Genomic DNA, 23,389 nt, shown 5'->3' with positions numbered 1-23,389 from the left:
CCCTTACCGCCTTGGTCAGTTGTCCTTTCCTACCTGTCACTACAAAACCCCTTTTGTTTAATCCCTGATCCCTTTTTCTCATTTTTCGTAATCGTATCTACCACATCTTGTGCACCATGATACTTGATGTCATCATATTTCTGTGCGTACTTGATCCCCTCAAATAATTCCTTCGGTTGAAGATGCTCCCCTCTTGAAGCCTAGCAATGTCTGGAATGCATCAATTCCTTTTAACTTAAGCACTATCTCTCTATAGTCTCTACACCAACGCTTGGTTGTTTTCTCTAATTTGAACTTAGCAATAATCGCTTTGTTATCTGCAGATGAATCCAATCTTCAAGAACTTTGCCTATATCTTTGCCTTCCCCGCTGAAGTTTTCTGGTTGAGACTTGTGAAGCATAGCCTCGATACCTCTATCAATGATGGTATTACACCAATCTCTATATCACAAAAAATTTGGGGGTTCAAAAATCTACAAGGTGTTTTGAAAGTTTCTAATAAATCCTAATAGCTCTGACATAATGTACCCCGTAGTATCCATTGTGACATCCTTCCACCAATGAAGCATAACTATCCTATTCTTTGAGTATATCGGAAGGGTGATCCCAATAATCCTTTTTGATTTTTGGTTGAAACATCTTCTCATTAGCGTGTGAATTATACCAATGTTGGGTAAGCGATCGGTTAGTTACTGGTACTCCCATATTGTTGTGAACTATTGCCTTTTTATAACCAAAGTAGTTGCAAAGTAAGCAGAGTCTTTTGGAAACACGTCCAGTGTGTCCCATCCATCAGCTGTGTATATTTTCACAATCTACAAGGCATTGGGGTCTGTTTATAGGCATTGTATAAAATATCTACATGGTGAGGATTTTGAATTATGGACTTTCCAAACAAGTCAAAGAACAACTTCCAAGGTACCGGACTAAAGGAATGGTGGCCATTGGTCTGGCATTAACGGCTCCATACATTGAACATGACAATGTTGAAACATCCCGTAGCCATAACTAAGGGAAGTATGTTCCTAGTTATCCATGTTTTCTTTGTCGGTCTCAAGGGATTCATAAACATTTGATACTTCCAATGGGCGAGGGTTTATGTTCAGGTGGTCTAAACTTGAGGTTTCCTGCAGCGTAATGGTACCAAGCTCGGAATGTATTGGGTACAATACAATCCGTGGACACTAACCTTTTCTTCTCTTTCCCATTATGCATGGTAGTGATAAGCCTTTGAATCTCCACTCTTGTTTGAAGATGCTCTTCCACCATAAGGCGAAAAGTATATTCACCCATATACCTCGAGGTAAGGTGTCAGTCATCTATACACACACCCCATCGCTCAAGTTAGTTAGAGTGATAAAAGCAAAGATCCAAACTCGAATAGTTTGACCTCAAAACAATATGAATCATATAAAAACTAATTTTTTATTATCATAAGAGCCAAAATAAGATACACAGTGTCTTCAGTAAAATACATTAATACGAAAGGACCCTATGAATAAATTTTTGGTCCCTACAACTGAGGTTCTACCCTTATATTTATTCACATCTCGACTTTCAAAGTTTAAAACTTCACCTTCTGCACTAAAAATCACGTCTTCTCTTTCATACCATTCTTCCTCTCGAGATAGATCCGGGGCAGTATTGCATTAAAGAATTTTACATGAGCGTGCCGTTCATTTACATCATCTATGTAGAAATATCTACTCGATTTCACTGCCATTGGATGTGTCTAAGCAAAGTCACTAATACGTCTGGGTTTCTCATAGTCATCTAAAGTAATAGTGACATTGTGAGGATTTTATTTAAGAATATGTCCATAGACTCTATTGAACTTGTCCTAAGATACATAATAGAATCGGTTATTGCCATTTGACTTCTTCCAAACTTTGATTATGACTTTTTCACAGAAGACGTATCTTTGGTTTAGCATGAGGGCCTTCTTACTAAGAATGATCTCTCGACTTAGTATGTCCAAAAGCAAACACAGGTTAAGGTAAAGAACCTATCCTTGTACTTTGACGTCGCCTTTTTGGATCTCCCAAAGCTGTGGATAGGTCATATAACTATCAGGCACTTGTGTCCAATGTTCAAATTGGGCTCAACATACAACTCCCACGCTACGTAAGTGTTTAGAACAAGGTATTTTCTAGCCCTCTTTGAAGCTCGAACCACTTCAATTCCCCACTGTATATTGAATCCGACAAGCGTAATTAAAAAATGTCCCTTTGTGCAAAATCACTTGGGAGTTCATCTAGACAATTAAGAAGATCCATCTAAAAACAAGACAAGGAGAGAGAAGACTTAGTACACATGTGGTCCAAAAACTGAGTCTATGCTCTATATCATCAAAATTTAATTTTTATGATTTCCTTACAATATTACTGTTGTTTCGGAGCCAAATCTCTAAATATTCTTTTAACTCTCATGATTGGGTATTCTCTTAGACCTCCCATGTGACAACGTGGTCTATAGTTATCTTCTAGCTTTAATTTCCCTATAACGGCTGCAAGAGCTACAAACTTCTTGGCAACCTCGGCAATCCTTAACATTTGGGAGATCATTGCCAAGTAGTAGAACATATCTTCTAGACCTAATCACATTCTGAGTTGAAGTAGCCTTAGGTTGGCAAACCAGTCTCTTGGACTATTGTCAATGTAAATAAAGAACTAACGAAGGGGTTCTTGGTGACGGGTAAGGTAACTATGGTCAACACTCTTCTAACAAGTTGTGTTCCCTAGCATGGCGAAGACTTTGGTCCCAATTTCTAAGTAAAAGAGTTCCCTTGCATCCCTTGATAACCGTGTTGCCATATTGTTGAACACTCTTGCCAAAACCTCATTCCCCTGGCTAGAGCATTTAGACATCACTTTGGGAGCCATTTGTTACAACAAAACAAACATTTAAAGAAATCTCAATACCATTGTCGAACACTTCAACCACTTCACCATAACTCAAACCACATACTTTCATTCAAAAAGACAAGCCAAGTAGGTACCACCAATCAATGTTACTCGTAGATGCATCATGAGCACACTATCCTTTTCCAAACAGCATGCATGAATGCCTGCACGATGCATAACTAACCCAACTAGTATCAGGCTTTAGGTTATCCCCATAACCTTAAGTGTCGGCTTTGATACCAGGTGAGAGATACCCCTCCCCAGGGGTATATGCACAAAATATACAATTACACCTTTATAAAATATTCAATATACAACAGAGTTATATAAGCGGTTGCATAGGAAAAGAGTTCTCAACACCCGACCAAGCATGGAGTTTAGGCCATAAGCCGGACTACATCTAGAGGAACCTAGCAACTAGTGCTACCCCCAAATGGGTGTGATGAATGAAAGCATACTCAAGAACAAAATAACATTTGTGGAGACTGAATATATGTGTACACTACATTGCGGGAAGAGAGAGAGAGAGAGAGAGAGAAAACATATAGTGGAGGGTGAAAAAGAGTGTATAGAGACACGAGAGATTGACAACAGAGAATTTTAAATGCCCCATCTAAATGAAACATGCAACCATGTAATAATGCAATAATAAAATTTGGGTATACCATAACATCAAAAAGGAGTATAACAAAATAACTAGCAAAGCAGCGGACCCTATGTAGGGATCGACCGGTCCATCATCCACTTTCACTCTACTACAGACAAAGAGAGTTTCACTTTGGCGGGAGTGAGCTAGAACACCTCCAATCTACCTGATCCACACATAAGATGAGACCGCTTCGGCTCCCTTCATGAACTTGAGCTCGGAAGGATCCTAAATAACAGTAGGTGGTAGGGTATCAACACCAACCATACCAATTTAGGTACCACGTCTCTTCCATATCCAGTATTGGGTGTTTAGGCAAAGCCAAGGCAAAATCCTCAACGCGTAGCTGTGTAGATTGTTCAACCCTCGACGCACTAACCGTGTAGATGAACCTAACAAAAAAGAAGAGACCTAGGCAATACCCCCGATCCAGCAAAGTCCCAGGTCAACGACCCTTTTATCTAATGCTAAGCGATGTAGGTAAACCTAGTCTTGTAGCGACGCTGCCATGAGAAACATAACACATGAGTCCAGTCACATTAGCATCTTCCATATGCACAAACAATCTTTTCCAGGCAGTGAGACTGTATAGGGTCTTTACCCTTACACGTCTACCATAAACCATCCAAATCACTTCATGATCCAATTCCAACGCATAACCCATTACCCATAACCCAATCACATCACACGGGTGAGCACTCTACCCAGCTGAGGGCAAGGCACAACCAATCTTGCATAACCATCTTAGAACATAACATGGTATGAAAACTTCGGCAGTATGACCATATCTAGAAAAAAAAAACCAAGAGCCACACCAGCTTCCACCGTAAAATTCACAACCATAATCCATGAGGGATCTCAGCCCTTAACCACAAATCATAATCACACTAAACGAACTCTCACACTTGGAGTTTGACATATTCATTGCAGTGAATTAGAGTCCACACACATGGCCCTTAAGACATGAGCTTTTTATGCATAAAATAAGTCATAACAACAACTAAATATGATATAAAAATCCAATTTCAACAACATCTAATCATGCAAAGTTGATGCATCATATCTGTACTTCACCTCTCTAGCACAAAGAGCTAGGTTTGACCTAGGAAGGTGGAAAGCAATCATACCCATGCACATGAAGCATCCTTACTTATCCTTGAGGTTCCATACATCATGTGATATCATTTCATCACCATAATCATGATACAAAACAGCTATGACCCTTAAGTCAACCATAAACCATAACTTCACACATATGCAAAAAAAACTTTTTGCCATTTTCGGGAGCATACATAACATGAAAATGAAAGTGCTGGACCTCAAACCAATGCGTCAAGTTCAGCTCTATAATATAGACTATCACTCCATCACATCACTTTACCCATATGATACTCACACAGAAAACGGTAACACAAAAAGAAAGCCACTTTATTCATATGTGCACGTGCGGTTCGGGTTGGTTAACCATATACCCTCACATAAGTTTATGGACATCTAATAGTTGAAATAAACTCACCAAAATAAACCATAAATAATATATAGATAGCTCGGTTAACTCATGACGTCATATGGTACTCCCCCTTGGTAGCACCCCTACACGCCTAGGTAAACCCGGTTATGGAATGATTTTAACTCGCATACCCAAGGTGATAATGTAGACCTAAATACATTTATCATCAAGTTTAATCAATCTTTTCAATTAGCTATGTGGGTTTGCCCATCGGGTGAATCTATATAATGGTTCTTCAAGGAGACTGGGGTCCAAAATTTTGACTGTGCAGTGGGCAGTAAGCTGTGTTTTGACCATGTCTCTTAACTAGTGCGTGGTTTTCACATGACACCCAAGAGAGAAAATGTTCTAAATGATGTATTTTTTAATTGGTTTAAAGGGTTCGGGCTGATTCATAATGATTTGTGAGTTATGACCAAAACAGTGTTCCTACCACTTTTGTGACATAAAACAAAAACACTTTTTATGCACACACATGATCATAAACACACTGTATGCATAAATTAGCATGTTAAACATGATGAATTAATCATGGACAACTTCATTCGCACTCGACAAATCCATATATCTACTCAAAAAAACGACAGAGAGAGAGAGAGAGAGAGAGAGAGAGAGAGAGAGAGAGAGAGAGAGAGAGAGAGAGAGAGAGAGAGAGAGAGAGAGAGAGATGATGATGATGGCTATGGAGTTTAGAGCTTCTCACCGTGCTACAGGAGATCTTTCAGAGAGCGCATGCACCGTGAAATGAGATAGGAGATAGTAAGCAAGTTGAGAGAGATTATTCTTCTCCTTCTTCTTCCCATAAACAAGAGAGAAGAGATTCCGGTGGTAATGAACAGCTTGCACCACTCCGTGTAATAGGTACGTATTGCCTTACATTAGTAAACGCAACTGACGGCACTGAAAATTGAGCACTCCCTGCCAACTTATAGGCACTGCAGCAAACCAGAGTGATGCCCAAGCCAGCTACTACCACTACCTCTTCTATCTAGAATAGTTGAAAACTTTTGGGAACTTTACTAAAAACATGACACAGCTTTTGACAATCAATTCTCCCACTTACTATTCAATTTTTACAGTAAAACTGACTAATTGAACAGTATCCAACCAACTAATGAAACCGTGACTAGACTATGCCGCACCGTGATGTCCTTACATAAGCATGAGTTTTTCCCTGCGTATTTATGGTATTGCTTTTTATAGAAATAATTCACGTAAAAATCTTGTTTAATCCCGTTTTTTCTCAAGTTGTCATTTTTAAATCCGACGGAGACTAAAATTAATATTTTTATATTTAGGTCATCCTCAAAAACACATTGCTTTTCAAAAACTCCGAAAAGCACGAAAAGTTGAAAATAGCGTTAAAAAAGTTTTTTTTTTATAAAAACCTAAAATTGAACCACGGGCTTCCCTTGTCCACTAGAATAAGCAAGCGGACTCGCTTTTCACCAAAAAGCACCAAAAATCATGAGAAGCTAAAAATAGCATAAAAAACACTCGAAAAGTAGATTTTTACAAAATTGAACCATAGCTTTCCCAAAACACGTAGGTTATCCGACCATTTTTTTTTCAAAAAAGCACCTAAAAGCATAAAAAGCATGAAATAGCTAAAAATAGCGAAATTTCTCAAAACTGAACTAAATGTCTGTCTGACCAACTCGAGCATGGAAACGACCTTGATTTTTGCTTTAGAATCTTACAATACAAACAAGCAACTTAAATCAAAATCTGACAAAATGGACATTGAAACCTATTTTTCTTATTTTTAAAAGAGACCCAAAATTTGGGATCTTACAACGATCAAGAAACTCATTCATACGATCCAAATGATAAACTTTGTTTTGATAGTTCTTCTTGAGCTGAGTCTTGAGATAGTCCCTGTGCGCGTATGTCGCACGTGTCAATGCAAGGAACTTGCCGATACACTGTGTGCGAGCCACAAATGGCTCCAAGCACACAACAAGCATAAACTAGTAAACTCAAAGAAGGCGTTGGTGTGTCACTCACCGCTCTACGCTTCCTGTCGTAGAGGATTCCTCGCCACGAAGAAGAGGGAGACGCCGCTACGCCGCGCTCAACCGCCTCGCCGTCGTCGTGCCGCCGCAATGCTCGATCGCACTCTCTCTCTCTCTCTCTCATGCATACACACACACAAGGAGATGAAGAAGAAGAAGATGGAGCAAGAGCACTCTTCAATTGCACAAATGAGAGAATGAGTGAATTTTAGGTTTAGTTGACTTTTATATAAGCTCGCCTCATTCACACTTGGGCGCCCATGCTTAGCCAACTATTCCCTTGAATGTTCCAGTTAGAGTGCGCCTCTCATCGACGATCACTCTTACCCTTTTCCTATTGGACCGACAAGCCCGGTACCTGACTCTACCAAGTAAATAATACAACATCCGTCGTAGGTGATAGGGTGTCCATGAGCCGTGAGGGTTAACATGCCCCCCTTCTTGATGTAGATTCCATCCTCGGAAGCTATTGAGTTGAAGCGCGTATGTCGAGGTGGAAGAGCTTTTGAGATGAATGTCCTTAGCCTCCTTCAGTCACTGCAAAATCAAGCAACATTGGCATAGTAATTGCATTCTCATAAGCAATTAAAAAGCATATGCAGTTGTAGGCAGATAATTTGATTGTTGATAACAGAATTTTAAGCCATTTTTCAGCAATAAACATTAAATTGCAATATAATCAAACACATAAACAGCTGTAAAGGTAAAAAATTAAACAAGTCTAGGGTCGCTAATTTAACGGTCGAAAGGCACTAAAGTTGACTATTAATACCATGGGTAAGCTTCTCAATTTTCTCTGGTCAATTAAGTTGTTTAATCGCGAGAGCCAAGTATTTCATGTTCGAGGGGGGCTGACTAGAGGCTATACCTAGAAGACCTTGTAGTTAAGCTACGATAAAAGGAATTTCTCACGAAATCATCGCCTGACTGATTACTTTTTCATTGACCCCCCAAAGTCTTTTCACAGTGATTCCATTTTGATGTGTGTGCTTATTTTGTATGCCTTGGGTTTTTTGCTTTTCAAGGAAAAGCGCCCACACTGGGAACCTCTAGGGCTCTAGTACCATAGGCGATACATGTGAGTGAAGTGCCAAATCAAGCTAAGATTTATCTTCCAGTTTAAGATTTTACATAGTGGCACTTTGAATTTTTGTTTGTTCGTTTTCAGCATTTTAATTTTGTAACTTTGGGGGGTCATATAACATTGTTACCCTCCCCAGGCTCATCACACTAGTAAACTCCCTTTATAATACTTAAGCTAAAGGTCAAAAGGGACTAAGTCCACTAGAAAGACCTAGTACATTTCACACAATGCTGCCTAAATCACATAAAGAACCTAAGTAACCATTAATTATTAGGAAGGAATTCCCCATGGTATTAAGAGAAGATCTCTAACACCTATCTTGGTCAAACTAGCTTAGTCGGAGTGCTTGATTTTTAAGCCTAGACAAGTGATTATGACAAAAATTACATTGAATTTAATGTTTGATACTAAACCAAGGCACTGAATATTATGCTACCAATCACAATTAAAGTAGACAAACATGGATGCAAAAAGATAAGGGGCAATGCTAATGGACAAGAAACACCTGTTTGTGCCGATGATCGCGCTTGATTTGAAGTGTGAATGAGAGAAAGATCCCATGAAGGTCCAAATCCTAACAACAGCAACACGTTCCTGTACACACTAAGAAACACAAAGAATACCTCTAGGAGGCACATCAGTGGGAAAAAGGAACTTTGCTAATCACTCAACTCTAAAACAGAAACACTCCTATCGCACTAATCCTACCTACCCTCCATCACTCGAGTGATGAGGATCAGAGGTGTTTTATGACATAGGTTTCTGTCTCAGTGTACCGGATGTGAATGTGTAGGTCTGGGTCAATGTTTTGACTTTTATTGTGCATACTCGTTTGCTAATTGCTCTTGCTCTTGATTATTTTTGTTTTTTGTGAGTATAAGGCTTTATATATACATTCCCTAAGATTGGGAGATTGAGAGGTCAGGGAGGAAGGTTGAGAGGGAAGCAAGTGAATGATGGATGTCAGCAAACACTCCCCCCTTCCTTGGGTAGATCATATTGTTTGAAATGTGCTCGTCACCCTTTGAAACCAATTATTCCGGTTGGTAATAGGTGAGGATTTTTTTCCATTAGTTTTCTATTACCTTAGGTGTCTCATCGAGTTGCAAGGGTGGTAAGATACTCTCCCAGGATCGAACTTGAAGTGGTTCATCAGGTGATTCTTGAACACTACGAGGTGTGGATTCCTTTGTAGCTTTATGGAGGTCCACTATTGTAGGTGGAGGCTGTGGATAAGCTTTTACCTCTATGGATGCATTACATGAGGAGCTAGAAGCTTCATGGGACTCCCCCCTTCCTGAGCTAGGTGAAACAAATCGTTCTTTCTTCGGTACCCAAACTAGCTCTAGAGTGGGTGTGTAGCATTCTGTGATTTTTTTCTTTCCGCAATCGTTTATTCATTTTGGAGCTACGGGATTGGGCTCACATGGGTCAGGTGACAAGTAAGAACACAATGTACGTTTTGGCACCCAGATTTGATCATTTCATTGATAGTAGCCTTGGGCTTCCAATAGTCGTTTAGGAATCCATCGCAACATCTTCTTACTTTTCTTGGAGTGAGTGGTATGTTTCTTACAAGGCTTCGGTTTTTTAGCACTAGCTATGGTCGCTAAAGAAGCTTTAGGGACCCACTTGTATGTTTTCTTCGTTACATTAGGACGAGTTTTGTCAGAAGCTATATGCATTGCTTGTAGCATATTTAAGGGTACGGGCATTTCATCCCCCTCAGGTGTTACCCAGGTCATCCCCCTATTTCCCCAAGTGTTCATGGTTGCTGCTAGGTGGACCCAATCCACATTGTCCGACTCAGTCATCCCAGGTAGTACATCCATATAAGGAGAATCTTCCCTAACATCAGTGTCTACTTTACACGTGTAACAATATTGCAATGGAGCCGAGTGAACTGTGGTGTCAGATCTATGATCAATTATAAACCTGTTTCCTAGGGGATGTGCTCGACTAGTTACAAGATCCACTCGAATGATAGAATCTTGGAACTTCAAGTAGACATGGTTTTTAGACCAGCATGCACCATTTTTGCTTCCCTCATGAAAGGAAGTCCTAAGATCATCTCCAATGTCATAGTGTGTTTGGAGAAATCCATAACAATAAAGGTAATCCATATTTTATGTCCAAAGACCTTGATTTTGAGATCTTCTAGCATCCCAATAGGTTTAATAATAGACCCATTGGCCATCTTCACTACTATGGTTGTGGTCGCAAGGTGAGGTCTTCCCATAGTTTCCCATCAATTTTTAGTCACAATGCTAACCCCAACGCCACCATCAAGGATTCCCTTCACAGTTAATCCCTTGGTAGTGATTGGTATGGTCGCATTGGATTCATCACCCTCAAAGTATTGTCCCAACTTGTTAAGAGGTATTTCTATAACAAGGTTCTCATCTAGGTTGGGTTGTGGATCTAAGTGCTCCTCCTCTATTGGCATCTCCCCAACTCCATCCATCTATGCAAATTGTGGTAGCCCAAACTTTAGTTCCCCATTAAGGAAGGCTCGAAGAGCTGAGACTAGCTCAGGGTCTTTATATAGTTTGGACATGATGGTGGTTCTAACTTCTGAAGACATGAAATCCATCAATTTGGCAATGTTCAACGGCACCTTTTGGACTTCAGCCCCTTGACGTGGGGAAGATGGGATTTCCATTTTTTCGATAGGATCAAGTAGTCGCTCTGTAAACATTCTTTCCATCAAGAAGTGAGTACATCCACTTTCCCATGACTTTAAGTCACTTTCTTCTTGGATGACACTAGGTATGGCTAAGGGTCTATGGACTTGGTGAGGTTGTTGTTGCGTAGGGAACACGGTGTCTGTAACCTGGATCTGCCTAGGTGCTGGTTCTAGATTCCTTTGGGTATCTTCTGCCAAACTCCTTAATTGCTTGACTCGCTCAATGTCCTCTGTAGGGTTTGGATAAGTTCCTATCTTCTTCTTGGATCCTGGCCATTGTGGCTCATGAAGGTCTTCCTTGTTGGTTTCTATCTTAGTGGACATTTTGGTCTCCATGGTTTCACCTGAATCAGAATCCTCTTCAGCGTCGTTCATATATACGGGGTCTTCACCAGTCCCTATGTTGGTCTTTGAACTGGGGTCTGACTTCGTTGATTTTTGCGATCTCTTCCTTCGTGTTTTCCTCTTTTTTTTAGATTGGGCAATTGATGCCGTGTCTCTTTCCTCAAGAATATAATTTTATTTTTGGAGCATCGATCATGTGAGTACGTTTACCGGTACCACAGGTGTACTTTGTGATGGCTCCTCGGTAGCTTCAATAAAGTTTAATGGCACGATCTTCGATGCATCTGGATTATTTGGACATTGGGCAATCAAATGATCTATGCCATATCGATTACACATGAGTATTGGCATTGTAGACGTGCTCGCTTGATTGGTTTGCATTAGCGGGGCGTTCTTCTGTAGCCTAATAGGACACTCGGCTACACGATGCGGACCTCCACACTCATAGCATTGAAGAGGTGGTCTCTTAGCAATGTAATTGATATTTTGGCCTCTTGCCGCAAGAGTAGCTACTTGATATACAGGTTTGACCTATCCCCAATAGTCCTCCATGTAGTATTGTGGACTTTCTTCAAGCACATCCATCCCATAGGCAATATTAAGATCTATATCTTCCTCACAGCCTTCCAAACAAGAAATAGATGACTCACAACCCACTTGATTCACTGAAGTGTTTCTCGGATGTGGTGGTTGCGGTCCTAGCACTGGAGGTGGTAAGGGTGTTGTTTGAACAACATTTTGGGCCCTAGGGACCATGTGTTGTGATGTTTGTTCAAGAGGTGGGGCCGGCATCAATGCAGGCACTCGAGGTGTGTCTGTCCATGCTAAGGTTGGTCTATTAGCCATCGTGCGCTTAAATACTATGCAATCCTTATCTTGATGACCATACCTTCCACATGCATTGTAATTCCCATTGAATTTTACTCTAAAAGTAGGGCATTCATTGGTACTATGCGGTCCATAGCATACTGAGCACCATTGTTGCTCCATTCTTGGATACATATGATTGTTTTGCGGAGCACGATTGTCTCTAAGACTCTCTTGAATAGCCTTGGTGAGATCTGCTAAAGTCATCTCAGATATCTTTGGCTCCTTAGCAATAGGCTTTAGGGTCATTGGATGATGCCCCGATGCTTGTGAGCTAATATATTTAGGCTCAACAGACACTCTTTCTCCTTGAATCATTAAATTATCCTCCAATTGGATGGCATTGGTGGTGATTGCTTCCCAAGTGGTGATACCTCTAATGACTAGGCCATTGTAGATATCCTCATGTCATAATCCCTGAATGAATCTATCAAGCAATTAGTTATTTTTAAAACGCTCATTTGGATTACAACGAGAATTCAAATGCTTCAAGCGACTAATAAAGTCTCTCACCGACTCTCCTTCCTCTCGTTGGGCTTTCTGGAGCTGAAAGGCTACACCCCAAAGTACTCCCTCTTGCATGTATTCTTTCAAGAACAGTCTCCTAAGAGTAGGGTAAATCGTTTTTTCTTCCACCCTTAGGGTTCTATACCAATCCCCTGCCTTCCCACTTAAGGTTAGGCTTAAAGCATTACTCTTATGCAGGTCATTGTGTTCTCCTAGAGAATCGCATATTTGTTCAAACACTTCGATATGATTTCTCACATCCCCGTCTCCACTAAATTTTTGTGTGAGCTTGGATATTTGTACTGCCTTACTTCTAGGCTCTCTATCAGGCGTGTTACGCATATTCTCAGCAATAGATCAACCAATAGCTTGAGCAAATGTTGCAAAGTCACCTAAGTGAGCAGGCACTGTGGGTGAAGGCGCTCCAGAGACTACATGGAGTAGGTATTGGCATTGGGCTTGGTGCATAGTAAGCCCTTGGGTTCCACATTGGGTACGATGTTGTGCCATGTGGTGGTCCATAGTTCATATGTGTGGCCCTAGGCATAGCAGACGTCGTATGTGACATGCTAATGCTAGTTGGTATAGTCCCATGGAAATAAGAACTTGGGTATTGTGGTTGTGGAGCATAGGTTGTTGAAACAATGGGAGGGGTAGGGACTACATGAGTACGATGATCCATAGGTGCATACGATTGGTACACACTTGTAGGTACTATTGCAGGCATTGAGCTACCATGTAGCGGTGCTTTACTAACAAATGAGGTCCATGGCATGTTTCTTGGCATGCCCATCATTGGGGTAGGCATGGTAGCCGTGGTGTCATCAAGGGAAAGATGAACTAGACTTGGAAAGGTGAAGCTATCACTTGTGGGCTCAAATTGCACTGAGACCCCTGGAGAAACAACATACCGAGGGAGTCTCCATTTGCGATAAGGTCGGTTGTTTAGCCTTTCCAGTATCCAAGAATCTCATGAGACCCGTTGAAGGCATGTTGATCCCCTTGTTCTGTCTCTCTAACTCAATGACCCTATGGATGACCTCACAAACTCTTTGTTGTTGATCCTCCACACTAGTCGCACCCATTGTGGACTGTAGGACATCTAACCAACCCACGTGATAGGTGTGACCTGTGTATAGGTCGGTCAGAGTTTCTGTTTGTAGTTCACACTCCCAGTTCTCATTTAAGAACGCTCCATCTAGGATTGAGTTGTTAGGGGTGTCCTTTGAGCTAGATGCAATGTTGCCCTTTAGCGGTTGCTAAGTCAAGAGCACTTGATTGCTCTCTTAGCAAGGATATTGACATAGGGGCTTTCGCTTTTAACTCTCTTCGTTGCTCTACCTTGCGTAAGCTCTTGATTTCCTTTTTCCTTGCTGCAAGGATATATCGCTCAACCTCTTGCACTTCGGCAAGGCTTCTACCATTGGGTAATATGACCTCGGAGGGAAATAACTCTAAAGATTCAGGAGGTGCAGTGAATGAAGTATTCACGTGCACATTCTCTAAGGGTATAGGGTCTACATTGGTCATGAATGGAGAATTTACTTCCCCACCCCCTTCATTTACATCATTAGCTCCATGTTCGGAGCGAGTGGCTCAACTAAAGGTTTCCTTCAAGCGGCTAAGCACGCTCGGCCCGGGCCGCAGGCCCATGGCATGCATGTCTTGGCTTGAGCTATCGGGATTAGGCATTGGGAAACCCTCCATGACGTCGTAGTCAGAGGAAGAGTCACTAGCCGCTATGTTTGGGTCTTGGTTTGTACTACCTTGGGTCCCCGCCGAGGGCCCGGAACCTAAAGTAGGTGGATATTGAGAACTCACTTAAGTCGAAATTCTCTCTGGTTGCTTCGTCTCTAGCACACAACCAGAGCGCAGATGCATGTGCCTTTGGCACCCTACAAGCGTCGGCGAATAACCTTGAAGGTTAACCGCTTACTTTTTTAAGCGTCCGTTTTCACTCGTATTGTTTACGTTTTTAATGTTTTTTTAATGGTTTTTTAATGTTTTTAATGATCGATTTATTTTTTTATTAAAGTGTGTGATAGCTCGAAACGAGCGTATCACTCAGAGGATTACGGTGTGCTTTACAGCACGACGTTCGGTCACCTGAAGCTCCGTTGGTCCTCAAAAAAGTCGATTTTTAGCTACGTGTGAAGCTAAAATTCGTAATTTTAAAGGGCGATAAATGCGTAAGCTTGAGCGTGAGCTTGGGCTTGGATCTGGGAGATATTCCCAATCCCGGTCCTACCTTTAAATTTTTTATTTTTTTAAATTTATATATATATATATATATATATATATATATATATATATATATTAAGGATAAGGTCGCCACGGCCTGTGCGAGAGCACACACACACTCTACCTACCTACTTCCAACTAATACACCTATTGTTACACACTAACACACTCTATTAGCTCTCACAGATCTACTTCCTACTTACTGTACATTACATTACACAGAACTAACAACCTTAATACTAACACCTTACACAGAGAAAAAACACAGTACCTTTGAAAACTCCATTAACAAAAAAAATACACAGTAGTAACACAAAATCCTTCTTCTCAACACACACATCCTCCTTCCTTACCTTTCCTACAATTAAAATTGCACCACAAAAGAAGCACAGAGTGCCATTCAAGCTTAGTGTATGGCATTCCCATGCTTAGCCAACTAATCCCTTGAATGTTCCGGTTAGAGTGCCCCTCTCATCGATGATCACTCTTACCCTTTTCCTATTGGATTGACAAGCCCGGTATTTGACTCTACCAAGTAAATAATACAACGTCCGTCGTAGGTGATAGGGTGTCCATGAGCCGTGAGGGTTAACAATCCCAAGTTACTGCATTAGGGTCAACGTCGTTCTTTATGCAATGGTCTCTCTACCAATGCTTGGCTATTTTTTTAGTTTGAACTTAGCAATAATAGCTTTGTTCTCTGCAGAGACGAATGAGCCAAATCAAAGTAATTATCCATGTGCTCAATCCAATGTTCAAGAATTTTGCTTATATCTTTGCCTTCCAGCTGAAGTTTCCATGTTGAGACTTGCGAAGCATAGCATTGGTGTCCCTATCAATGATAGTTTGTTGAGGAGAAATAGACGCATTGGCATAAACAGCAGCTAAATTTTCTCTAGGAGGTATGGTAACTTACTGCACCATATCAACCTAGGTCATTCTTAGTACAATATCTTAGTCCGCTTGAAGTCCTTTTAGCAAAATAAAATTGACAGTTGAGAATAAGACAAGAATGTAGGAGAAGGAATAACAAATAAATTAAATCAATTTCTACATCGCAAAAATATTTAGGGTCCCAAAAACTACAAAGTGTCTCGAAAGTTTCAAATAAATCCTAATGGCTAACATAATGAACCCGATAGTAGCCATTGTGACACCCTTCCACCAAAGGATCATAGCTATCCCATTCTTTGAGTATATCGGACGGTTGATCCCAATAATCTTTCTTGATCTTTAGTTGAAACGTTTCCTCATTGACAGGTGAATCATACCACTACGGAGTAAGTGATCGATTAGTTATAGGTACTCCCATTTTGCTATGAATTATTGTCTTTCTGTAACCGAAGTAGTTGTCAAAGTAAGAACTCATTAGGAAATATGTCCGATATGTTCCATCCATCAGAGTTGTGTGTTTCTGCACAATCTGCGAGGCACTAGGGTCTCTTATAGGCATTGTACAAAATTTTTACATGGTGAGGATTGTGGATTATGGATTTTCCAAACAAGTCAAAGAGCAAATTCCAAGGTACCAAACTAAAGGATTGGTCTAGCATTGACGGCCCCATACATTTGACACGACAATGCTAAAACATCCTGTAGCAATTACTAAGGCAAGTATGTTCCTAGCTATCCAAGTTTCCTTTGTCATCCTTAGGATAAGTTCATAAACATTTGTATACAACATTTGGTTTGTGTCAATGATCTTCTTTCCCAACTTGGATTGAATCCATTCAATACTCCCAACAGGAAAGGGTTTATGTTCAGGTGGTCTAAACTCGGGTTTTGCAGCATAATGGTATCATTCTCAAATTATATTAGCCACAATACGGTCCATGGATAGTAACCCTCTCGTTGACATCATGCGTGGTCGTGACAAGTCGGTGCATTTCCACTCCTGCCTGAAGATGCTCCTCCACCATAAGGAGAGAGAATATATTTTTCCATATCCCTCGAGATAAGATGTCAGTCATCTACACACACACCCCATCACTCAAGCTAGTTAGAGTGACAAAACAAAAGATCCAATAGTAGAACATATCTTCTACACATGACCACATGAATTAGTGTGAGGTTGACAAACCAGTCTCTTGGACTATCATCAATGTAAATAAAGAATTGATGGAAGGGTTCTTGGTGACGGGTAAGGTAACTTTGATCAACACTTTTTCGACAAGTTGTGTTTCCTGGAATTACAAAGACTTTGGTCCGAATTTCTAAGTAAAAGAGTTCCCTTGCATCCCTTGATAACCGTGTTGCCATATTGTTGAACACTATGGCCAAAACCTCATTTCCCTTGCTTAAGCATTCAGACTCACTTTAGGAGTCATTTATTACTACAAAACAAACATTCAAAGAAGTCTCAATACCGTTTTTGAACACTTCAACCACTTCACCATAACTCTGGCTACATAATTTCATACAAGAAGACAAGTTAAATAGATATTACCAATCAATGCCACTCATAGATGCATTATGAATACAGTATCCTTTCCCAAACAGCATGTATGAATGCGTGCATGATGCATAACTAACCTTACTAGTATCAGGCTTTAGGCTATCCCCATAACCTTAAACATAGGCTCAGGTACCAGTTGAGAGATACCCCTCCCCAGGGGTCTATGCACGAAATACACAATTTACATCTCTATCCAGTTTTTCATATACAATACAATTTTCAATACATCAGAGTTGCGGAAGAATTTGCATAGGAGAGGAGTTCTCAGTGTCCGACCTAGCATGGATTTTAGGCCATGAGCCAGACTGCTTCCAAAGGCACGTAGAAATTAGTGCTACCTTTGAATGGGTGTTATTAATAAAAGCATGCTCAAGAAAAAAATTAAAATTGTGAAGGGTGAACATATGTGTACACCACATTGCAAGAATAGAGAGAGAGAGAGAGAGAGAGAGAGAGAGAGAGAGAGAGAGAGAGAGAGAGAGAATATAGTGGAGGGTGAAATAGAGTGTGCAGAGACACAAGAGGATGACAACAGAGAATCTTTAAATGCTCCATCTAAATGAAACAAGAAACCATGTATTAATACAATAACAAAATCTAGGTATACCATAACATCAAAAAGTATAACAAAATAACTAACAGAGCAACGGAACCTATGTAGGGATCGACCGGTCCAGCCATCCACTTTCGCTCTACTATGAGCAGAGAGAATTTCACTTCATCAGGAGCGAGCCAGAACACCTCCAACCTATAGGTTGAGGCCACTTCGCCTCCCTCCATGAACCCGAGCTCTCCAAGGATCCCAAATACCAACAGGTGGTAGGGTATCAACACCAACCATACCAGTTTAAGCGGCACACCTCTTTGATGTCCAACATCGTGTGTTTAGGCAAAGCCAAGGCAATATCCGTGATGCGTTACCCATGAGGTCATTTAACTTCCGACGCACTAACCATGTAGATGAGCCTAACAAAAAAGAAGACCTAGATAACACCCCCGATCCAGCAAAGCCCCAAGTCAACGACCCTTTCATATAAAGCTAAGCAATGTAGGTGATCTTAGTATTGTGGCAACACTGCCAGGAGAAACATAACGCATGAGTCCAATCACGATAGCATCTTCCATATACACAAACAATCTTTTCCAAGTGGTCAAATTGTATAGGGTCTCTACTCTTACACATCAACCATAACCATCCAATTCACTTCATGGTGAAAACCATAAACCATAACCCAATCACATCACATGGGTGAGCAATCTACCCAACTTGGGGTGACGCGCAACCAATCCTACATGACCACTTTAGAACATAACATGGCTGTAAAAATTTTGATAGCATAACCATATCCTGGAAAAAAATCCAAGAGCCACATTGGCTTCCACAATCAATATCACAACCATAATCCATGAAGGATCTCAGCCCTTAACCATAAACCATATTCACAATGAACCTACTCCCAATAGTTAATAACTCACATTCTTGAAGTGATAACGGAGACCTAAATACATTTATCATCAAGTTTTATCAAGATCTACAATTGGTTAAGTGGGTTTGCTCATCCGGTGAATCTATATAGTGGTACTCCAAGGAGCTTGCAGTGGGTAGCAAGCTCTTTTTTACCATGACTCTTAGCTCATCTGTGATTTTCACATGACACCCAAGAGAAAAAATGTTTTAAATGATGTGTTTTATCTCTAGTTGAAAGGTTCAGGCTAATTCATAATAGTTTGTGAGTTATGATCAAAACAATGTTTTTGGTCCAAACACTAGCGTTTCCTTGGAAGTAGCCTTGAGCAATGATTGACTCATTTGATGCAACCCACTCGATGATCTTTGGTTGTTGAAGTTGAATCTGTGCTTGATGTATCCAAACTTGGTCTTTGACTTTATGTTGCTCTTTGGATATCAATACTTGATTGATTCTCTTTGACTTCTTGTGGATTGTTTTTTGTGATAGAAACTTCGGTTGATAGACTTTTGCTTTGATCTCCATTGCATTGTCGATGGTTTGGATTTTGACATAGAAGCTATGTAGGAATTTTGATGGAGGCTCGTTGAAGGTAAAGTCGTCTTGTAAGGTCGATCTACTTCATATTTTTTAGCTTTACCTTTTTTTGCGATGCTCGGTTGCTCCTTTTTTGCATCAACTTGAGGTGCATTTGGAGATTTTGATGGCGTTTTTGTTGAAGCTTTTTCTTGTGGTTGAAAGAAGATGTCCGTCCAACTTTTTTTCAAGACAAGATTCTCTTTTATGTGATGGGAGTCGATTATGTAGAAAGTGTTCTTGAACTTCCCAATACTCAACTTAGTACGACTTCTACCACCTCAAAGCTAGGAATTACCGTTTTAGAACTTGTGTACACTGTTTATTCTAGCTCGATGATTGGTGGCTTTCCCATCATTATCAATGTGCCATAAGACATTTAATTCTTTTTCATAAGGATCTATCATAGCTAAACATGTGATTTTGAGTCCTGTCTCTGAATTTGATCATCGTAGGAGACAATCGATCTTCTTCCTTATTCTTGTTCTTCCTTTGATCTTGCATTTGTTGAACATTTGACGTTGAATTTGAAAGCCTCACTCCAACATCTTCTTTCATTTGTGCTTTTTTTGGAGTCGGCTTGTCTGAATCATATTTTTTTTATTCCTTGGGTATGTCAATGATGAAATATTCTTGTGGTTGCTCTGCTTCCTTTGTTTGCACTTTGGCATCATGATCCATGATGTAGCTTTTGTCTCACCTTTTCTTCTTTCACACTCACAAACCTCATTAGGTTCCTTCTATACCTTTATCGTAAATTAGGGAGTGATGTCATAGCCACTTGAAAGTTCGTCTTCAGCATCGATCCCTAAGTCATCTTTCCTCAAATCATGGTATTTGTCTTTATCATTGTATGGAAGATCCCATATAGAAATTTCATCTACTATCTATTTGCAATCGCTTATCTGTTCTATTTCAGTTATTTTTGAGATATTCTTTGTTTCTTGGATAATTGAAACCATTAGAAAGGGTATCGTATCGTAGCCATTTTCGTCACAAAATATGGTGTTGGTTACCTCATTTACACAGACATCAAGAGTCGCCAATATTTGATCCCATCCAAAGGATTCAAACAACTCCTCTGTAAATGACTCCTTAATGTAAGCTTTATCTTCTAATGAACGCTCTAGGATGCAATCTTCCTTGCTAAGACTCCCACATTTCTAATGCTCCGCACATCCAAATGTGAGAATCCTTCACTACCCAAGCAGGTAATTGTGTTCCTTCATCCGTGACAAAAAACATTAGGAAAACTTTGGACTCTCAAAGGGGCCATATAAGGAGGTTTGACTTTGCCTCTCTTGTCCAAAGTGGGCAACCCGATGAAGTACATAAGCGCTTTGTCAAAACCCTATCAACCAATATATCATTGGAAAGATCTTAGAATGTAGGTTCTAAATTCCTAAAATCTAATAAATTTGGAGTTGATTTGTAGAAGTTATGACCGCCCCACTAAAGTTGAAATGTGGGAAGAGATTTCGTTTATAAGACAGAGTTGTCACATCAAAAAATGGAATCTTCTAGATTGTAAGAAATATGATGGCATGCTATGTATCAATGGATAGATCTCAATGAGTACATTCTAAATCCAAAAATTTCAACAAGTTTTAATTTCATTTGTAAAAATTCTACTATGCGTTGGTTTTGGACAAGAGGGAGAAAGTCAAAGTCCTTATAGGGCCCATTTGAGAGACCAAAACAATTTCCCTAATGGTTTTCTATTGGAGTTCGGATTACATCCCTATAACTATAATTCTTGGTATTAACCTTGATTGTGACACCCTTGTGCTACAAATAGAGATGGGCATAGCTCCAATCTTGGACCATGTTGAGTTGACGTAGGAATGGCCGCCTAAAATAACCTCAAAGTTGTTGCATTTTCAAAAGTCAACTACAACAAACGTGTGTTCATACTCTATTCTGCAAGAGGATACAATGATGTGTTCTAGCATCACTAATGGTCTCTCTACATACTTGTCTCCTAATTACAATTTCATGTGCAATTTCCTGAGAGTTAGTCTTTCCCATTTCTCCCAGATTTCTTTCATAGCAATGGCTATTCTAGCCTTACTGTCAAGTATGGCTATTGTTTTCACTCCTTTATACTCGAGTGGTAAGGTGGTGTTTCCTTCCTTGCCTTCACAGTAATCACCCACCTGTGGTTTCTTAGCTAAGTTTCATCCATGTTTTCATTTGCGAGTTCGTCGTGTGAAGCGATTTTCAACCCTATCTTTTTCAGGTGTTTTTCTATTTGGCCCCATAGAAGCGGTCTAGTTTTCAGTAGTTCTGAGAAAGAAAGTGTACATTGTATAGGAGTAGACATCAATTCGTGCAAGCTCTTGGTATCCATCATTTTTGGTGTGGCTTTCCACTGAGAAGGTATCACTCTTACCTCAGATTTTGTTTCGAGTTCTCCTATGAAAGATGACAAAGTCTGTAGAGAGTGTGGTTTGATCTCTTCAGATGTTACAGACCCGACATCCCCATATAGAGATTCTATATCTCCTTGGAAAAATTCATGTTCCATGTTGATCTCAGGGATAGGTGCTAAGTGTAAAGTAGCACTACCATCTTTTTGGTTTTTGATCAATTTCCATAAGGATTGTGGCTACGGCTCGTCCACTTCAAGAATCGGTTCAATCTCTAAAGATCTTCCTTCATCTATTGTGTTTTCCATTATCTTTGTGGTCATTGGTTCTTCCTTGTTTGCTGTTTTGATTTTGATTTTTTTCTTCTGGATTATGAAAAGAAAATATGAGCACATGATCTCTTCCACTCTGTCACATAATCTCTGTCACATTTCCATTATCTTTGTGGTCATTGGTTCTTCCTTGTTTGCTGTTTTGATTTTGATTTTTTTCTTCTGGATTATGAAAAGAAAATATGAGCACATGATCTCTTCCACTCTGTTTCCTCTCGTGTTCTTGAGTTTTCTAGTCCCAACTTATGCATTAAAGGCTTAGGGAACTTTGGACCTCTAGACTGTAATAAGGCTTGAGCAGTCTCAAGAAGTCTTTTATAGACTTCCTTTCTTAGTTTCATCTTCTTGATGAAGATAGGTCAGCAGTCTTTGCTCCAGAGTTTGTTTGTTGTTGTTATTGGGCCTTGCAGCATATGCTTGCAATATTGCCTTCAAGTGCTCATTCACTTTCTCCACCAAGAAAAAATCACCTCAGTCAGTCTTCAACTCTTTCAAACCCTTTGTATCTTTCTTGCTCTCCTGCTCTCTCTAAGTTGTTCTTTTGTTTGGTCTAGTTTTGTTTCCAATTTTGTTTTCTCTTTCAACCTCTTTGCTTTCATTTTACCTTGTTTGGATTTCCAAAAGTTTCTACCAGTTCTCATTGATAAGTTTTTTATTTTTGTTTGAGGTAGCAATATGTTTTCCTTCTCAACGGTTGCAGTTTTGTATCTTCTTGAGATTGAGCTCAAGTCATCACCTTTAAAGGAACCATCAGTTCTCTCTCAGATCCGCTTGAAGCATCACTTCTACAGTGTTCATTGTTGCTTGCCCCTTGTTATTTGTATTCCTAACACAATGTTGGAGTAGATGGTCTCTCCCACAACCATCACAGAATCCAAAGATGTCTATTTGTCGACCCTTGTTTGGACAACCTCATGCTCAATGGTCACCTCCACATTCATAGCTTGGACCTTCTTGTTGCATAGTTGATTATCTAGCCACCGCTGGTTGTCCTTGTCTGGTAAGATGGTCTTTGAACCATACTCTTGATTGGATATGAACATGAGTGTATTTGCATCCATGGAGTATTGATTTTTCATGGATTGTGGCACACTCGCTGGTTGAGTGTAGTTACTATCATTCAAAATAGGCGGTTGTTGCTCTAGCATACATTGCGGCTTCAGTTGAGTGTTACACCATGGGGTGGAGTGATTCCCTCCACATATGTCACATGTTCTTGTGGGTTGTTGTCGTTCATTCAGATTATGTCGTAGCCTTAGTTTATTCTTCTAATCACCTCCTCGACCACTTGATCAATGCTTGGTCCCATTGGGGATTTAACATTTTACTTTGTTGCGGATTCACTCTTCGGAGAAGAGACACTACTAGTCGCGTTTTCTACGTC

This window comes from Adiantum capillus-veneris, chromosome 1 (assembly GCF_014529385.1).
Source record: "Adiantum capillus-veneris isolate H3 chromosome 1, ASM1452938v2, whole genome shotgun sequence".
NCBI lineage: Eukaryota > Viridiplantae > Streptophyta > Polypodiopsida > Polypodiales > Pteridaceae > Adiantum > Adiantum capillus-veneris.
Note: the sequence above shows the minus strand (reverse complement) of the source record.